This window comes from Macaca fascicularis, chromosome 5, assembly GCF_037993035.2.
Source record: "Macaca fascicularis isolate 582-1 chromosome 5, T2T-MFA8v1.1".
Taxonomy (NCBI): domain Eukaryota; kingdom Metazoa; phylum Chordata; class Mammalia; order Primates; family Cercopithecidae; genus Macaca; species Macaca fascicularis.
Genome location: NC_088379.1, coordinates 79,939,912 through 79,960,753, shown reverse-complemented (window position 1 = coordinate 79,960,753; position 20,842 = coordinate 79,939,912). Strand labels below are relative to the sequence as shown.

The following is a 20,842-nucleotide window of genomic DNA, read 5'->3' as shown; positions in this document are numbered from 1 at the left end:
AATGCTTCTGCCCACCCTCTCTCCTTCACTGGAAGATTGGATTTGCATTGCAGTCAATGGCTTTCTCCGCCTTTTCCAGATCCCTCCTCACTTTCTGTTACATGAGCATGTTCCCTAATAAAATCTTGCATGTTTAATTCCATCTTGGTGTCTGCCTCTAGAGGACTTAGACTAACAAAGACAGTAAGTGTAGTGAAGTAGCAGCACTTTGTACCTAGTATTGAATACAAATACATTAGATGGATGGATGGTGTGATGGTTAATCTTATGTGTCAATTTGACTGGGCCATGGAGTGCCCAGATACTTGGTCAAATATTGCCCTGGGTGTGTCTGTGAAGGTGTTTTGGATGAGATTAACATTTAAATCGGTAGACTATGTAGATTACTCTCTCTAATGTGGGTGGGCCTTATCCATTCAGTTGAAGTCCTGAATAGAACAGAAAGGCTGAGAGAGAATTCTTCAGCCTGACTGCCTTCAAATTGGGACGTCACCATTTTTACTGTCCTCAGACTCAAACTGAGCTATTTGCTCTTCCTGGTTCTCAAGGCTGTCAACTCACTCAGCAGGTCTTGGGACTTGCCTGCCTCCATAACCACCTGAGCCAATTCCTTATAATCTCCCTCTCTCTCTCTCATATATAATATATAATATTACATACTAAATTATATTATTTAATATAAAGAGATTTATGAGGATGTTTATTATAATTTATACACACGTGTGTGTGTGTATATATATGTAAAGGCTCAATAGGCTCAGAAATGTCACTTTTTATATTCTACAAAAAAAGGGTTTGGAATCTGTTGAATCAAAACTCAGGTCCCATTTTGTGATATGAAACAGCTCATCACAAAGCATTTTCACAGCTTGTTTCTAGATTTTAGGGCTTGATATTCATATGTTTATGTAAGGGCTCAATAGGTTTATATAGGCTTAGAACATAAAATATATGTTCTGTTTCTTTGGAGAACACTGACTAACAGATGAGTGGGTGGGTGGATGGATGGATGGATGGATGGATGGATGGATGGATGGATGATGGATGGATGAGTTGATGGGTAGGTGGGTTGATGGGTAGGTGGGTTGGTGTGTGGATGGATAAATATGAGGTCATGAAGGAGGATATCTTTGTGGTTCAGGGTCATCAGGGAAAGCTTCCCTGTGGAAGAAGGACTTGAACTTGAAGAAGGACATGAGAGAAGGAGGAGAACATTGAGGAGTGGGAGGTAGAGGAAAGAAATCATGGACAGCTAAGAGGAGGCAGACTCAGAGCATTTGGAGGACAGTGAACAAACCAGTATGGTTGGATCCAAGAGTCTGTAAGTAGGAAGAGTGTGAGTTATGTTTAATGAGATAATGAGGTTGAGATTCAAAACCAGTTTGCTTCCCCATAGGGTATGGTTTCACACCATTCCCTTAACTTCCAAGTGAGTACCTTTGGTCAAAGAAAAAGATGTGATATGTTTACTCTTTTCCAAAAATATTTTAAAGTGCAATTCCTTCAAGAGGCATGGAGGTCACCTCCTCAGGAAAGAATTGCCTGTGTAACCCTGTGTAACATAGGAACTCTCATCATGTTCTATCTTAGCACCCAACTTCCTTCCTTCCCAACATTGATCATAATTTGCACATATTTATTTGCGTGCTCATTAACTGACTGTTTTTCCCACTCATTTGTCAGTTCTATCAAGACAGAGACCTGAACTACTCACCCCAGCACAGTGCCTGGTTGACTGGATAAAACACGGCAGTTAGAAATGTGAAATTTAGGACTGTGCACGATAGCTCACACCTATAATTCCAGCACTTTCGGAGGCCGAGGTGAGTGGATCACTTGAGGTCAGGAGTTCAAGACCAGCCTGGCCAACATGGTGAAACCCCATCCGTACTAAAAATACAAAAATTAGGCAGGTGTGGTGGTGCACGTCTGTATTCACAGCTGCTTGGGGGGCTGAGGCAGGAGAATCACTTGATCCTGGGAGGCAGAGTTTGCAGTAAGCCAAGATTGTGCCACTGCACTCCAGCCTGGGCAACAGAGTGAGACTTCATCTCAAAGAAACAAAAAAAGGAAAACGAAATATGAGATTTAGGCTTATTATATCCTAGCTCCATTAATGACTCTAACAGCTTGACCTTGGGCAAGTAACTTCAGCTTCAGTGTCTTCATCTGCAAAATGAATGATAATACCTCACAGCACTATCATGAAGATTAAATAGGATAGTTTATATAAAGCACAGTGCTCAGTACATGGTAAGCATTCAATAAAAAGTTGCTATTGTTTGTTATTACACCTGAAGACTGCTTGGTGTCATTTTTCTGCAGGGTGAAATTGCCTCTGATCAATTAATTAGGACAGATATTGAGAAAGAAGCTTTAATCTTTGAATCATGACATCTAGATCAATGACTCCTTGCACTTTCTGGTGACAGTAAATAGTCCTTCATTACTTCAAGGAATTGTTAGATCCCTCCAACATGATAATAATTATGTATTTTTAAAACTTTAATTGAAATACATATAAGACCAAAAAACTCTCTAAATTCAATAATACTTTAAATGTATTTTATTGGTCTTAACAGCATTGACATCTGTCTTAAAATTAGCAGGACGGGATGGGCACAGTGGCTCAATGCCTATAACCTCAGTGTTTTGGGAGGTCAGGGCAGAAGGATTGTTTGAGGCTAGGAGTTCTCGACCAGCCTGGGCAAAGTAGGAAGACCCTATCTCTATAAAAAGTTTTTTAAAAAAATTACCAGGTATGGTGGAAGGTGCCTGTAGTCCTAGCTTCTCTGGAGGCTGAGGTGGGAGGATCGCTTTAGCCCTGGAGTTTAAGGTTGCTGTATTAGTCCGCTTTCACACTGCTAATAAAGACATACCTGAGACTGGGCAATTTACAAAAGAAAGAGGTTTATTGCACTTATAGTTCCACATGACTGGGGATGCCTCACAATCATGGCAGAAAGCAAAGAGGAGCAAGTCACATCTTACGTGGATGGTTGCAGGAAAAGAGAGCATGTGCAGAGAAACTCCCATTTTTAAAGCCATCAGATCTGGTGAGACTTAATTCTCTACCGTGAGAACAGCACAGGAAAGGTCTGCCCCCATGATTCAATTACCTCCCACCGGATTCCTCCCATGACACATGGAAATTACGGGAGTTACAATTCAGATGAGATTTGGGTGGGGACACAGCCAAACCATATCAGTTGCCATCAGCTGTGATTGTGCCACTGGACTCCAGCCTGAGCAACAGAGTGAGAGACTGTCTTTAAAAAATAAAAATGTAGCAGGAGAGCATATCTGTGAGACAGAGCATTTATTCAACCAGAAGCAATGTTTGGTGGGCATCTGGGTTCAAGACCCCATAGGCTTACCTCCTGGGCCATCCCGGGACCTGAGACCCAGTGGGGTGGAAACACTGATTTTGCTGGGTAACTGTGCAACTCAGAGAAAAACCTCACCTTTTCCTCCTTGTGGGCTTGAAGTAAGTGTTCTTCCCTCTCATCCTTCCAACAAGGCAGCCCTGCTCAGACAGCTGTGCGCCCATCTGAGACTTCCCTCAGCCATCTCCTTTAGAGGGGCTGCCTGTTCATGCACATCAGTCATTTGCTCTTTTATATACTCTAGCATGAATATGTGACTATGACTTCACATTACTTCATTCTCAGAACCGTATTTCTGAGTGCATTGGCCAGAAAGATGAAAACCCTGAGGAGACAACACACAAGCATAATGTCCAGCTAATTTTTGTAGTTTTAGTAGAGACAGCATTTCACCATGTTGGCCAGGCTGTTCTCGAACTCCTGACCTCAAGTGATTCACCCATCTCAGCCTCCCAAAGTGTTGGGATTACAGGCGTGAGCCATCATGCCCAGCTGAGATGATGGCAATTTGAACTTCTTTGGTGATGTGGATGATGTGAGAGATATCTAGCAGGTAAAATTGGTGGGTGATAGACCGGACATGCAGGCTGAGGGATGGGAGGTGATGAGATCGTCTCCTAGATCCCTGGTTTGCACAACCGAATGCATGGTAAGGCCATGCATTAACATAGGAAGCACATTGGACAACATTGTCGAAAGGGAAAACCTTTGTTATTCAGTCACTTGCTTTGTCTACATGTCACTCATTTTGTCAGTTTATTGGTCTAATTCCCCAGCCTATTCACTAAATTGATAGATTCTGGAGCAACAATCATTTGACCAGCTGCCATGGTACCACATAAATGGTCCCCTGGATGCCACGTGATGAAAAGGAAGCAACACAGATGTTGAAGTCAGACAGTTATGGTTGCAAAGCTCAACATCCTGGTTACTCTGAGATTACAGTTCTTGCTTTGCTAACCCTCAGGTTCCTCATCTGTAAAATAAAGAAAACTTACCTTGCATGAGTGTTTTTAGGATTCCAGGAGTTACTGCACATAAACTGCTAAGTGCAGGTGCTGTTCGGGCGCTGCTGAAAAATCTAAGAGAACTTGCTCTGTTTGCTGTGTGAGTGCAATAATTCTCCATGAAGGCAGTGAATCATCGATGTGTTGGATGGCAAGAAGACACACTTTGGTGAAGAATGCCTTTTGCAAAGTGCTGTAGGTCTGAAAATCAGGAATGAAGAGTGGGAGGCAGGAGGCTACAGACACGTTAGAGGAGTCTGAATATATCAAAGAATCCCAAAGGAGTTTTCTCAACCATGGCCATAACCCCAAAGAGGTGAACTAAGTTTATTAATTAGCATTTGCAATTGTAGCCTGAAGTCTAAGAAATTTTTTAGTTAATTAACACTTGTATGAGATTGGATATGATCTACTTAAGAAAAAAAAACACACACACATTTTTATGACAGAAAATGTAAAAAATTCATAAAATCATTTAGAAGAACATTTAAAAATAATCCATAACCCCACCAACTAGAAACAATTACTATTAATATTATGTCATGTAGCTTATCAGACTAAAAATACTATAAACACTTTAAAAACAAAATTGTGATCACACAGAAAAACAAATTTGTAATCTGTATTTTAATTATATCAATGTCATGAACATGTTTGCAATACTGTTTTTGCAAATTGTTCTACAATATGACTTTTAATTAACTAATTAATTATTTTAGATAGAATCCCCTATGCCCAGGCTGGAGTGCTGTGACAAAATCACATCTCACTGCAGCCTCAACCTTCCAGGCTCAAGTGATCCTCCCACCTCAGCCTCCTGAGTATCTGGGACTACAGGTGTGTGCCACCACCCCCGGCTAATTTTTGTAATTTTCACCATGTTTCCCAGGCTGGTCTCAAACTTCTGGGCTCAAGTGATCTGCCCGCTTTGGCCTCCCAAATATTGGGATTATAGGTGTGAGTCACCACGTATGACCTTACAACATGAATTTTTAAGGCACAAAATAGTATAACCTAAATGCCATAATTTGTTTAGCCAATTTCTTAGTATTGGACAGTTAGATTGTTTTTCCAGTATTTGTTATTGTATATAACTCTGTATTTTAAGTTATATACAAACAAAGATCTTACACATAACATTTTGTGTACATCTCTGATTACTACTTTAAGATAAATTACTAATGGAATTATTAGGCCAAGGCATATTAACATTAAAGATATTAAAATATTAATTCCCCCAAAAGATTATACAAAATTCATTCTTGCTCACAAAGTTCAAATGTACCTGTTTCTTGTCCTACTTCAAGGATTTGATATCCTGTTTTATAAAGAGTAACTTTATATTTGGGTTCAGAGATTTTGACCTTCTCCACCTGAAATCTGATAAATGTACAATGATATTTCCTTCTTGCTCAATTTTATTTCCTTTTTTTAAAACCTCTCTGGAAAAAAAATTGATGTATGATGATGTGAACATCAGTAGGGACCTTTGTTCATTCCCTCACTGATTTAAAATAACTCCTCCCCCTCTATCTGTTTCTAGTTTGTTTCGTTTGTTTGTTTCTTAGTGTCATACACTTATTTGCATGCAAAAACTACTATATTCATCATGGAGTAGTCAAAATATCTGCAGTGTAGTCATCTCATCCCCTTCAGTCTTCTTTTTGAAAAGAATAAAATAAAAACAGAAAATCACAGAGAATACTTTGATACCACCTACTGCATATTGTTAAATGTTAATATTTTAACATAGTTGCTTCAGAAATGTTTCTTAGAAAAGAAATAAAATATAACAGATTGATTCAAAGTCCCTTAGGCTTGGTTTTCTCACTCACTCCCCTTCCTCCCACCCTGGAAGTAACCACCAACATGAACTTGGCATGGAAGCTTCCAGGCCATGTGTTAAAACTTTAACTTCATATATATCTGTCCATAAATAAAATGTTGTATTGTTTTGTGAGTTTTCAGTTACATAAATAATCTTCTAGATGAATTTTAGAATCATGCCAAAATCCCTGTAGACTCTTCTTTTGGATTTTTATTGGAGAAGCATTAAAGGAATATATTACTTTAGGGAGAATTGACATCTTTACATTATTAGTTTTTTTCTCTAAGGGCTAAAGTATGTTTTTCATTTATTCAAGCCTCCACTCTGTCCCTTTGTAAAACACTGTTATTTTCTTATTGTAGGTCGAGTACATTTCTTGCTAAGCTATATCTTTTTTTGTCTGTTTGTTTCCAGGGCCCAGTGTTCATTGCTAACTTACTTCTAGATATTTTATGATTTGTGTTGATACTGAGGATAGGATCTTATTTTTGTATTATAATTTCTAACTCATCATTACTGAGATAAAAGAAAGCAGTTAACTTTAAATGTTTATTTTGTAACTGGCCATATAACTGGATTCTTACTACGTGTATCTAATACTATAATTTTTCAATTGATTCTTTTGGATTTTCTTGGTAGACAATTACACATTATGTATAACACTAAAGATGTGCAAACCATGATAATTTGGTTTGCTTCCTACTGACAGTCACACGTAATTTCTTTTTCTTATCTCTATGAATTAGCTTGGACTTCTACAACAACAAATTACAATGATGATAGAAGATGTCCTCGTCTCATTTTTTATGTTAAAAGGAGTTCCTCTAACATTTAATACTTACATAGAATGTCGACTGTTGCTTAAGACAATCTTTATTGTGTTTTTTCTTTTAGCATAATGAATATTTTTCCCAATCTGTATATATTTGCAAAAACAGAGTGATTTTTGAAAATTGGAACTCACTACGATTTTCAGTAGTATTTGTAAAATTGAAGATTCAACACTCAACATTAGTATCTTTGGTTAATCATATTAGAAGGAGTGTTAGGCTATTCCTAATCCTGGCTGTAAAATAAGTTAATGATTTTATTTTGATCAAGTCCTCTCACCTCTCTGGGTCTCAGTTTCCTCCTAGTAAAATGAAGAGTTAAGATAATTACTAAAAATTTATTTCAATTGGGTAAGAATCCAAACCCTATTTTAAGAAAAACTTATTTGTTTTAGTCAAACAATTTTACAAAATCAGCCACACCTAGTAAATTCACAAGGCTAAAGAAGATTGAAAGTGGTCAGGTGCTGTGGCTCATGTCTGTAATCCCAGAATTCTGGGAGGCAGAGGCAGGTGGATCACTTGAGCTCAGGAGTTCAAGACCAGCCTGAGCAACATGATGAAACCCCATCTCTACCAAAAATACAAAAATTAGCTATGGTGGCATGCGCCTGTAGTCCCAGCTACTCAGGAAGATGAGTGGGGAGGATCACCTGAGCTTGAGCCTGAGAGGTGGAGATTGCAGCGAGCTAAGATTGCGCCACTGCACTCTAGTGTGAGCGACAGTGAAATCCTGTCTAAAAAAAAAAGATTGAAAGCTTAGGTTTATTACACAGAAAAATGAACTGAAAACAAGTTCAATATAAGTGGACTGTGAAACCTGCATAAAGTTCATGGCTGAAGGTTTAAAAATAATAACTACTACCTATTGAGTATTCATGATGTCCCAGGAACAGTGTTTTACTTACAATATAAACTACTAATTGTTTATAACAACTCTATGAAGTAGGTAAAATCAGTTTTTCCATTAGAGACAAGGAAACTGAGGTATTGTGGGGCAAGAACGCTGTAGATTCGCTCACTCAAAAGTCCATTCCAGCCTCCTGGTGTGTTTCCTTTCTGTGTTGGATTACCTGAAAAACTCAAGTCCAGATATCCCAGGCTTTTGTGTAGATAGCATTCCTGATATGATTTAGGTTGCATCAATAAGCTTCATTGGCCAGAGACTTGATTTTGAGACAGATGTAGGCAGAGAGAAGTGACACACAAGACTCTGCTTTGCAGATTGTTGTAGTGCAGTTCTAGGGCCTACAGTTCTGGGAATGGCTTTCTAATCTCCAGATCACAGTCAAGGCAGGGGACCTGGACCCAGTGGCTGGAATAGCAGCTCTCTGAGTCCTCAGAATAAGATGGAGAAGGCAGTCCCCTACACAGGCCAATTCTATCGTGTCTTTCTAGAAGCCATTCACAGAGGCCCACCTATGGTCTGTTTTTCCAGCCCTTCCAGCAATGTTGTAGGCACCTAGAACCCTTCTGAAATCCCTTTCTGCCTGAAGTATCTAAAGTGGTTTCTATTATCTGCACTTGAACTCAGATAATTATAAGATGTGCAATCTTTCTTTTCTTATGTGCCCCATTCAGCTAAAATGACCCACCACATAATATAATGGACCCGTGTTTAGAATTGGATCAGGTGTGCTGGCTTCTTAGTCCCAATCATTATTTAATAGCTGCATGACTTTGGGCAAATTTCTTCACCCTTCTGGGACTCAGTTTTCTGTCTCTGACATGAAGAAATTGTCTTTTCTGGCATTAACAATGTATGATTATCATTGACACAGAAGAAAATGTAACACCCTCGATGCAGATTTCCTGCTCAGCAGTTCCTAGTAAGCCAATGACAGACTGAAAATAGGAAGCAAGGCTATTTCCCAAGTCTTGGCTCTTCCTTGATTTAACATATCTGGCAGAATGCCCTGTGGTGGGCGTAGAATCCAGATCCCTTCCCAGGTAGAGACTTGAACCACTGCGGCATCACCCTGGGGGGCAGGGTATGACACCAGCAGGACTTAGCATCATTAGGAAGTCACTGAGCAGGCAAGCTGAGAGTTACAAAGCCTGTGGCCACTACAGATCAACCCAAGCAAGAGGTCAGGAAACTGGAAAATGAGGACCGGACCACGGAGAATTCTGGGGGCAGAGGTCAGTCACAAGTCAGCGATAGAAGTCAGGAAGTCTAGCCTAAGGCCAAGGAATCTACAGTTCATAAAATTCTGGTCAAACATGGAGACAGGGATGTAGACAGGCACTCAGGCCTCACTAGTGAGGACACAGAATTCAGAGTACAGGTTACCAGGTAAGATGAGGTCCCTCATCCACTCTCTCCCTGTCCACTCAGATCCAACTGACTCAGCACTGGGGCCTTAGGTTTTTGCCTAGTGTGAAAGGACGTTGCATCAAATTGACTTGAATGAGTTAACATCTCAGGGATCATTACACGGAGTAAACCTGGTCTCAGAATAGATGTTTTCAGCCCCCAGGATAAGCAGGAAGTGTTTTCAGAAGTGAGCAAACCAGTGGCATTTAGCTAGAATGTCTGGCTGACTGAGGACAAGATACTGAAGTGCAATCGAATTCTGGCAATTGCCTGGGGGTGGAGGAGGGGAGGAAGGGAACTGGATGGGGTGGTGGGTGTTCTGGCCATAGGAAGGTGGTCTTTAGTGTCCCACCATCTTTCAGGGGGAATGAAGATACATTCTAATATAATAATGCCTTCTTAGTTTCCCATCTTCATGTGTACAGTTAGTTCTCTACCAACTCTAGGCCACAACTCCAAACACTACCGTTTTCTATATCAGCCTTCAGATACAGAAAGGGTATATCTTTCTATATACCCTTTAGAAAGATTTAGATCTAGAAGGCCTTCTCAGCAAAGAGGCTGATAAGTAAATCCATAATAAGATACCAATGATTAAAATAACATAATTTGTTTCCCTTCCTAGAGGTTGTTGCCTTTTTATAGGCAAGGTAACAATGATGAATTTAGAACTGTCAGGGAAATATTATGGAACAGGAACAGGGCTGATAGACCCTTAACTCTGAGGGATACATAGTCAATCTTCATTATTCATAGATTTCATATTTGTGAATTCGCCTACTTGCTCAGATGTATTGGTAACTGCAAAACCAATACTTGGCAGGGATTTTTCCATCATTCCTGGACGTGCACTGTGAAAAAAAAGTGAGTTGCCCAATAGGAATGTTCCAAGATGAGGTTGAACAAGGCAACACTCTGCCTTCTTGTTTCAGCTCCTATTCTAACAAGTGTCCTTTTCTAGGTCTACATAGTGTCACATTTTTCCCATATTTGTGCTTCTTGTTAATTTCACTGTATAAAATGGCCCCCACTACAGTGTGTGGCTGCAATGCTGTCTGGCCTATGTAGGAAATACAAAGTATGTGTGTTAGAGAAGCTTAAGTCAAGCATGAGTTATAGTGCTATTGACCATGAGTTCAACATTAATGAATCAACAATATATATTAAATAAGGTGGGCTGGGTGCAGTGGCTCATGCTTGTAATCCCAGCACTTTGGAAGGCCGAGGGGGTTGGATCACCTGAGGTCAGGAGTTCATGACCAGCCTGGCCAAAATGTATTTTTAGTCTCTACTAAAAATACAAAAATTAGCCAGGCATGGTGGCGGGCACCTATAATCCCAGCTACTCAGGAGACTCATGCAGGAGAATCACTTGAACCCAGGAAGCGGAGGTTGCAGTGAGCCAAGATCACGCCATTGCACTCCAGCCTGGGGTACGAGAGCGAAACTCTGTTTCAAAAATAAATAAATAAATAAATAAATAAAAGTGTCTCCAAACAGAAACACACACAAAACAAGATTACGTATTGATCCATTGATGAAAATGTTTGACCAGAGGCTTGAAGAACCTAACCCTGTATTTTCCCAGAAGTAATAGTTCCCTACTTTCTAATTCAGCATTCGCAGAGACTCTACAGAACCTAACTACCTGAATAACAAGAACAGACTGTGCTGGATCTCCACCCAGTGACTTGCTCAGCCTAACACCATTCTTAAGAAATGCTCACAGGGGCCCCTTGCATGACTGCTGCAAAGAATTACAATGAAAATACTTGGCAACATTTTTTAAAATCTTTACTTCTTAACCTTTTTAGAAGGCATGGTCCAAAATTCTCACTGACAAGCCACCAATGGGATGGCCCGTTTAGGATTGGATGTGCTGTTCCGGTAGCAGAGATAAAAGCAGCTCTGTAGTAATTCTGTCTGAACTGCTTTTTCTGTCTGAACTGTGTTTTCTGTCCTCTTCAACAGATTCCGGATGTGAATGCAACACACTTAAAAGAGGCACCTAAGTAAGGACTAATTTCACTAAAATGTTTCCACTTAGACTTCCCAGGTGGAATCCTGAGCAGGAGGTTTGGCTCAGGGCAGAAATGCGTTGATGGAGGTTTCCAGAGGGCGCTGTTCATCCCACTCTGGCAAACTGGAGGGGGTTTATTGATTTATTTATTTTGAGACAGAGTCTCGCTCTGTCGCCCAGGCTGGAGTGCATTGGCGCGATCTGGGCTCACTGCAACCTCCACCTCCTGGGTTCAAGCGATTCTCCTGCCTCAGCCTCCTGAGTAGCTGGGATTATGGGCACCCACCACCACGCCCAGCTAATTTTTGTGTTTTTAGTAGAGACAGGGTTTCGCCATGTTGCCCAGGCTGGTCTCAAACTCCTGACCTCAAGTGATCCACCAGCCTCGGCCTCCCAAAGTGCTGGGATTACAGGCGTGAGCCACCGTGCCTGGTCAAGAGAGTTTAATTTGGTCACCAACAGAGGGAAACCTTTCTTTGGCACTTAGTATGAACTGTTTCTATCCCTTGAAAAACTATTCTGACTGGAATTGCAACCTGACAATGGCCTGGCAAGAATCAATCCAATGACACCCGGACACAACTGCTCCTATAGAAGCCTGGTAAATCTTCTTCGTCATCCTTAGGAGACACAGCCTACAACAGGAATCCTGTGTTTATTTTTAAGCAGTAGTACCAGATAGGTCGCGTCTTAAAATTGTTAGCGCAAAGGTCAGCTAAAAGTTTTGCTTTTCTGAAAGGAAAGCATTTCACCGTGACACAGAGTCCCTTTCTCCTGTATTTTTCTTTTCAGCTAAGTGTTGCGAATTTCTTTTCTTTGCATTTAAATTCATGGGATAAAAAGAAGGCTCCCTCTGCATCATTCACTGCTCCCCAGACTCGTAAATGCCACATATTCTGAACACCGCATCTCAGACACACGTTTCTCACAGAAAAGAGCTGAAAGGCCTCTCAGTGAGGCCTCCCCCTGCTGAGGGGCGCTCTCAGCCCAGCCTCCCTCGGGGCCTTCCCAGTGCCTCTGCAGCTCCAAGCACAGCGGTTTGTGTGGCTGAGCCCAGGGAGGAATTTGTAGCTGGGGACTGGGGTCATCTGCCTTCCGGTTTTCTACTTACTGACACGCTTTCTCACACAGGGGTCAAGAGTTAGGGCCTCACCAGTGCATCCTTCAAGATGAGCTGCTAGAAACGTTTTCTTAATAAGAGTCCTTTTCTTTCCCCTTGAGACATGAGGGTTTGAACCTCAGGCCTTTCAATCCCTCGACAGAAGCTATAAACCACAAATGTGCTTCATGTTGAAAGGACGTGCAAGTGACCGGCACTCTCTTCTGCTTTCTGCCCCCTAAACGCCCCCGCCTGTCGTATGTGCCGACAGCACTCTCTTGTCTTCCTCAGCTGACTGCTCGGGCAGTCTGCCCATTCTGGTGGGGAAAGAAGAGGGGGAAAGCGTCGTCTGCCCCCAGGGGGCCATCAGGACCACATCAGCTCTGGCGGGTGGTCTCTAGCAGGCCTTTTCTCAGCCCCTCCCCCCGGCCCCAGACATGTGCACCATTCTCCCATTCTCCACTTGTTTACAGATGACCTGCCTTTTTAACACATCCTCTTAACAGTTCTGTCTGAGAAGTCACATTTGCCCCATTGCTGTGAGGCAGAAAAACCCAGCCACTGCTCTATGTGGGAGAACAGGAGAACCAGCCCAGCTCTGGAGGGACGAATGAACCGGAGAACACCCACTTGTGCTTGCCCCCAAAGTCAGCTGGTATAGATGAATTTGGAATGTTGGAACATATCACAGGGCAGATTTTCTTCTTCTTCTTTTTAAAAATTGTTTTTGCAAATATTTTTAGCAAGTGTTAAAATGTGTGTGTGTGTGTGTGTGTGTGTGTATTGGGATTTTCTTTTTTTTTAATTTTTTTTTTCTTTGAGACAGAGTCTCACTCTGTCTCCCAGGCTGGAGTGCAGTGGCACAGTGGCGTGCTCTCGGCTCACTGCCACCTCCTAGCTGGGATTGCAGGCACGTGTCACTACACTCGGCTAATTTTTGTATTTTTAGTGGAGACAGGGTTTCACCATGTTGGCTGGGCCATTCTTGAACTCCTGGCCTCAAGTGATCCGCCTGCCTCGGCCTCCCAAAGTGCTGGGATTACAGGCATGAGCCACTGCACCCAACTGGGATTTTCTTTATGAAAAAAAAAAAAAAAAAAAAAAAAAAAACAAACCTGAAGAAAATGCAGGAGGGTAAATAGAGACAAAGAAGAGGCCAGGTACTCAGCTAGGGAAGTGAGGGCAATGGTTGACCTCCAAGACTCAGTCCTCCTGCTGTCTTGATTGGCTCAGGATGTGAAGGGACGACAAGAAAGGGTGGCTAAGAGCAGTGAGGGCCTGAGCAGGAGCCATGAGCTCTGTGTTGCTGGATCTGAAGTCCCAAGCCCGGGACTTCACCCCACACCCCGCCGCTGTACTGACTGTACCCCAATCTGCCTGTCACTCTCCCAGCTCTCTGTACCTTGCATTTCCCAGTACAAGCTGAAGGAGCCTCTGACAGCTGTCCCGGATGTCATAGGGACACACAGGTGTGGCTGGATCAGGGAGGACAAAGCGGCAGGCTCTGTGGTGGCATCTCAGGCATGAGGAAGGTTCCCAGTTCTCTTCCGGGTCCTGCTCGGGTTCCTGCCACCTGAAATTCTCTCCTCACAACTTCTGTCTTGTGACTTAAACTTAAAAGAATTTGTCTTCTCGAAAAATGCAAATGTCCTCAGGATGGGATAGCACTTTAAAAATTATGACTACGGAGATCTTATCATCCAAACACCAAATCAGAATATTTTACAAAGCACATTTCCTATCTTTTTTCATTGGATGAATTTTACTTTTTAGATTTTTTTTCTATTATCAAAGCAAGTCATAAATGTTATTTAAAAATTTAAACAAATATAAAAGGAAATCTACTCCTAAAGCTACACATCATTTCCCTGGCATCTACTTCACGAGAAGTATAACCATGGTTAACAATGTGTGGTTATCCTTCTAGATGTTTCTCTGTGTGTGCATGTGTGTGTGTGTGTGTCTGTGTGTTGTTGTTGTTGTTTTTAACAAAAATGACATTCCACATCACATACTGCTGTGGTCTTTGGGGTTTTTTCCCCCCATTGGAAACATTAGAAACATCTTTCCAGGAAGAACTTTTTTTTCAGTCTATCTATATTACTTTAAAAATCTTCAAAAGTTACATTTCATTACTATACTTTTAAAAGATCATGAGTTTTTATTGTTTGTTTTTGTTATCATTCTTGGCCTTTATTAAACAGAATAAAATTATAGGAAGTAGGGGATTGTCTAGGGCAGTGTTGTCCATTCAGGCCTTGTGCGATGCTGGAGATGTTCTTTACCTGTGCTGTCCAATACAGTAGCTGGCAGCCACTTGTGGCTGCTGGATTATTGAAATGTAATCAGTGTGACTGAGCAGCTGACTGTACAATTTGCTTAATTTTAATTAATTTAGATGCGACTTTCAATAGCTGCATGTGACTAGTGACTACTGTATTGGACAGCATATTTTTTGGACGAATCGATCATCTACTCCCAAAAGAGTTATAGAAAGAAACTTTGAAGCCAGATTTCCTGGATTTGAACCCTAATTCCTTCTACTTGCCAGTTGTGTGACTTTGGATAGCAATAGAAACACTTTATTGGGTTGTTATAAGGATTCAATGAGTTAATACTTGTAGAGCAATTGAACCAGTGCTTGAACATGCCATTAGAGCTTAACAAATACTAGGTATAGAATTCTTTCCTGAGTGGGCCGGGTGTGGTGGCTCATGCCTGTAATCCCAGCACTTTGGGAGGCTGAGGCGGGCGGATCACGAGGTCAGGAGATCGAGACCATCCTGGCCAACATGGTGAAACCCCGTCTCTACTAAAAATGCAAAAAAATTAGCCAGGTGTGGTGGTGGGCACCTGTAGTCCCAGCTACTTGGGAAGAGGCTGAGGCAGGAGAATGGTGTGAACCCGGGAGGCGGAGCTTGCAGTGAGCCGAGATCATGCCACTGCACTCCAGCCTGGGCAACAGAGCAAGACTCTGTCTCAAAAAAAAAAAAAAAAAAAAAAGAATTATTTCCTGAGAACAGGAATGGAGAGGAAAGAAAACTTTGGGTCGGGAAGGGGAGAAGGATGGAGAAAGGAAGTAGTGAGTGAATAAAAGGGTGCTTTATTCCCATGGTAAAGGTAGGGCAGAGTGCTACCAAACTACAATAGCCTCTCAATATTATATAGATCTTACCTTGACTGCAGTCTTACAAAGTTGGGGGAGGCAAAGTATTGCCTGGAAAGTGAATTTCTTCAGCTCTTTATTAAATTCCTCTTTTCTCTTCAGCTCTTTATTAAATTATGATGGGGTTGTGAGCGGCTCTGCAGGGCGCCTCCCCTGCAGACCTGCCTGAATCCTGCCCGGGGCCAGGCCAGACAAAGCCCCGCTCGGGACAGCCACTGTCTTCACCCTCTAAGCCCAGGTGGCTGCACAGGCCTCCCAGAGCCTGTGGCAAACAGCAGGCACAGTGTCTCCAGCCCCCGGGGCAGTCCCTGTCCTGCAGCTGTTTTTAAGGCTAATCCCAGCAAAGGGTAAGAAAAAAGAATCTAACTTTGTCACAGAAACAGGATCCTCCTTCCCGAGGAAAAGTGGAGTCTGTATAGTTAGACTAAGTTGATGAAGTGAAGCAAGTATTTTTCTCTTGGGTTGTTTAAGAGGAGTTTACTGATTCAGACTGCAAGCCCCTCCTGCTACACAAACACACCGCCCCCGTGTCTAGGCTGTCTGGAACGTGTCTCTCTGGTTATTGCCACCTCCTGAGAGACTACTTTGAACAGCAAAATCAATTGACTTATTTGTCTCTCTAACCCCTGCCTACTGAGTGATTCACGAATGATTTTTGAATGAGTCCTTGAAAATCCATTTCTATCATGTATGTTCTCTGAACACCAAGTATCTTTAACATTAGGAACAGGATTTAGAGCAGGGGGATCCACTGTGTTATCAGTCTTGGGTCAGCACAGATTGTAAAATGCACCCCTTTCTTAAGCAAAGGCATCAACACTAGACTGGCCATTGGGATGCCTGGGTTCAAGCCAAGATTGCCCCCCAGCGTGAGCCTCAACTTCCTTTTTTGGTAAAATGTGGCAGAGACACAGGTGACCTTCAAGATCCCTCAAACTTAAACACATTGTACATTGCCCCAAGCTCTCCGGGTTGAGCAGATCCTTCCCACCTGGCGCCATTTTCCCAGCCAGGCAGCCCTTTTTCAACACTTGCCGGATATTGTTGCTCTTACTGCAGCTTCTGAAAAAACGGCCAGTTATTCCAGTGGCACAACAGAAAGGTCCACAACAGTTGTCTTCTATGAGAGCCAAACCCATCCCTCCAGGCCCTAGCTACAGTTCCGATCACCTCAGTTGCTTTTGAGGAGGGATTTTCATTTACAAACCCCATTCAGAGGCTTTTTGGAAGCCTTCTGTCCTGGTGCAATGAAGCAGGCTGCCTTTTTTTCCACCAAATGTCCCAAAGGGAAATGACATTCACCAAGAATTTGGACAAACTTTTTGAGAAGAAGAAACAGTGTGAAAATTGCACAGATCCTTGTTACTTAAAGCATTTGAGAAGAAAACTGCAGGAAGTAGTAGATTCGGGACATAAAGGACATCATTCGCCTGCCTTATTATCTCATTTTTCAGTGGAGCTGACAGGACAGCTGCCTGTTATTACAGGGCACACCAGGAAATGTTTAGCTGCCAAACAGAAAAGAACGAGTGAGGGATTAGCAGCCCTGTTCATGCCACACAAATAGAATTCTTGCACCTGGTAGTCACGCAGTTAGATTTATTATTTCATAGGGTATGTTACTTAAATCCCATTTACAAAGAAACAAAAACAACCCAAAAAGGCGCCTTAATGATATTGTAATTATGATAAGTATTAGTAACCATTTTGCAGTTTTTAGTCTAGATTAAATTAATTGGTGGTGGTTTTCATTTAATCACACTAATCTTTTATTTGGTTTCTATAATGTCACAAATTTACTATTCTATGTTGCAAATCTAAAGCGTTTTTAAAAATGAAAGATCGATAACAATTTAATCCTCCACAAGGCTACTATCATTAATGATGTTGTGTAACAATAGAGATCTCTTTGCAAGGTGGCAGATCACCTACAGAAGTGAGATTTCAAAAAAGGAAATAATTTCCATCTCAGCTTCATTTCTAATATTAGGGGGTAGAGGGGAGAGTTGCGGGGAGCCAACTCCTTGAGCTGCTATCAGAGATCAGAGAGGCTGCACGGGGGATGGCAGGGCTCCTAAATGGCTTTCTTGTTCCCACCCAGAGTGAATTCACTTCCCTTATGCCAAGCTCCAGTAAGAAACCTAACAAGAGAAAAAGTAAGTTTAAGATCCTGTGAAAACCACACTTTACTATCACTGATCATGTATTTTATCAGATGATTCTTTGAATTAATTAAAAACAAAACACAACAAAACAAAACTCCTCATGGAGCCTTGCTGCTTAAATCCTTAAAGCATTAGGTAGAAGTTTGAGATTGTTAACTCTTCATTTTTCCTGTAGCATCTGTTATGGACTGATTGTGTGTGTCCATAAGATTCATAGGTTGAAATCTTAACTCCCAATGCAATGGTATTAGGAGGTGGGATCTGTGGGAGGTGATTAGGTTAGCGCCCTCATGAACGGGATTAGTGCTCTTCTAAGAAGAGACACAAGAGGGTCCTCTCTCTCTCTTTTCCTTTGTCTCTCATTCTCTCCTCTCTACCATGTGAGGATACAAAGAGAAATAGCCATCTGCAAACCATGAAGCAGCCCTCACCAGACACCAGATCTGTCTGTCCCTTGATCTTGGACCTCTTGAGGCTGGGAAGGATCCATATTCAGGTCATTCCAAGCCTCTAAAATTGTAGAGTGAGAAACATGTGTTTGCTGTTTCAGCCTCCCAGTCTATGGTAATTTGTCATAGCAGTTCCAACTAAAACAGTATCTACTAAGGCCTCTCTGTACCAACCCTGGCTATTAAAAAATGAGTCTGAGTCTGACCCCCTAGGGGCTCCTCACAGTCTGAGATCCCCAGCTCTTCTTGGAGGTGTCAGGAATGTCTTAGTTTTCAAGGGGAGTATTAGTTTTTCAGGTGAGCAGGAGTCAAGGACATCCCAGCCAGAAAGAACCACAAAAAGGGCATGCAAAAGGCTTGAGAGGGGAACTGTAAGTAGTCGGGTATGACTAGAATGTGGGTGGCTATGGGTGAATGAAGGGAGGGGAGGCTGAGCCAGCACCCAGGGCCTTAAATGTCCTTTTAAGGGTTGTGGTCTTTGCTCCCGATGTGATGGAGCATCGTAAGCAGCAGAGTAATATAGCTGGTGATGATTGTGAAATTTACTCCTACGGCACAGGGGAAGATGAATTTGAAGGAAAAGATGCAGAAGATGGGAAGATATAGGAGACTCAGGATAGTCCAAGTAGGAGATGCTCAGGTGGGATAGCAGTGAGAGTGGAGAAGAAAGAACAGCTCCCAGAGAGCTTTAAGACATAGCTTTAACAAGACGCCAATGGGATATAGGGAAGAGGGACTAGATTTTCATCCTGGACACATGGGTGAAGAACGGTACCACTAATATAGATGGGGAACTCAGTAGAAATCTAGATTAAGGAATAAGGGAACAGTGGATCTGCTCCATTTGAGCATGGCAAGTTTGGCCTGTGTAGGTGGAGATGTCTGGTCTGGTAGCTCAGGAGAGAGTATGAGCATTTAGGCACCAGAGACCTGGTGCATAAAGGGAGTTCAGGAAGCACAGATTTGGGAGTCCTTGTTAGAGCTCTCTTGCACTTATCTGAACAGAGATAGTGGTTGAATCCACCAGATTCAGTAAATTCAGTCCTCACTCGAGGACTGAGTATGCACTGAGACTAAACACAGGCTGAATACCAAGGTTAGAGATACCACTCTAAACTTGTACATAGAAAGCGCCAGCGAAGGACAGCAGGCTCGAGGCCAGAAGCGGGGGAGAAAAAATCAAGTTTTCATTAAAAAGAATGTGAGCAGCCATGTCACCTGCCAGCCAGGCCGTGTCCATGGGAGTTGGCAATGAGGAGCTCATCGATCATCCTGGCAAGTGGTTCTCTCTCTTGAGGTGCACGGGGTAGAAGGTGGGGTGCCCGGTAGGGTAGAGTGAGGGCACCTAGTAAAAGAGTTGAATTTCATTGGGATGAGGAGAGAATACAGGGTAAGAGCATGGAGACCACAAACAGACTTGCTTTTGAAGACTGTAATAGAAAAAAACAAATATCCATAAAGAGATACAAAATTATGGCAGAATTTTTTTTTTTTTTTTTAAGATGGAGAAAATCTGAACATGTGTATGAGCTACTGGGAGAGAACCAGGAGACAGAGAGAGATCAGAGACGGAGGAAAAGACAAATCAGTGTGCGGGTGTGGCAGCTGGCCTTGCACTCCTGCGGTAAACGCTATCTGTGGGGTCAGAAGTGGCAGTGCTGGGAAGAGAGTGACTGAAGCGCTGGGTGACTGTGTCAGGCTGGCTTTGCACATGCTGATGTTCTTCTCCCTGTCACAAGGGCTCCCCTTCGTCCCCTGCCCCTATCGCCTCCAAGCCAAACTCTGCATACTCCAAGGCCCCTTAAGCGCCCTTTTCTCTGAAGAGCCCCTAATTCCTCCAGCTGTAAGTGATATTTCCCTCATCAGAACCTGGGCACTTCATCTGTTTTTTTCCTCATGGGCCAACATTCTCTATCTTGTATTGTTATTATTTGAAATCAGGGCATAATACCATTATTAGATGTTTAGTTCTTTGAGGGAAGGAACCTTGTCCTAAATAATTTCATGCCTCCCATATCCACCCACATAACCCAGAAGAGTGTGTTACACATGCTAAGTATTCAATAGCATTCTCTAAAAGGACAAATGCATAACTTGAAGCTAATTTTAACTTCCAGCTGGCTGCAACCGCTTCTGGGCCACTTTTTGCCATCATCAATTTCTATTTTCTTTTTCTTTTTTTTTTTTGAGACGGAGTCTCGCTCTGTCGCCCAGGCTGGAGTGCAGTGGCCAGATCTTGGCTCACTGCAAGCTCCGCCTCCCAGGTTTACGCCATTCTCCTGCCTCAGCCTCCCGAGTAGCTGGGACTACAGGCGCCTGCCACCTCGGCCGGCTAGTTTTTTTTTGTATATTTCAGTAGAGATGGGGTTTCACCGTGTTAGCCAGGATGGTCTCGATCTCCTGACCTCGTGATCTGCCTGTCTCGGCCTCCCAAAGTGCTAGGATTACAGGCTTGAGCCACTGCGCCCGGCCAATTTCTATTTTCTAAACATATAAATGATTTTCGTTTTAGCTTGGATGAAATTTATTGGAAAGATAAATCTACTGTAATCAAAGTCAGATATAAAAATATTTA

The 20,842-nt window shown here is 42.4% G+C and overlaps 1 long non-coding RNA gene across 3 annotated transcripts in view; it reads right to left on the bottom strand.

Annotated features, from left to right (window-relative positions):
• The window catches only part of LOC102140910 (uncharacterized), a 57,590-nt gene extending 37,075 nt beyond the window's left edge, over positions 1–20,515 (bottom strand). For 2 of the 3 annotated variants that reach the window (XR_001490828.4, XR_001490829.4), the window contains exon 1: positions 2,757–20,515. This is a non-coding gene — a long non-coding RNA (uncharacterized lncRNA). The remainder of the gene's footprint in view (positions 1–2,756) is intronic. The other variant, XR_010586882.2, reaches the window with a different exon arrangement.
• Positions 20,516–20,842: the final 327 nt, after the last annotated feature.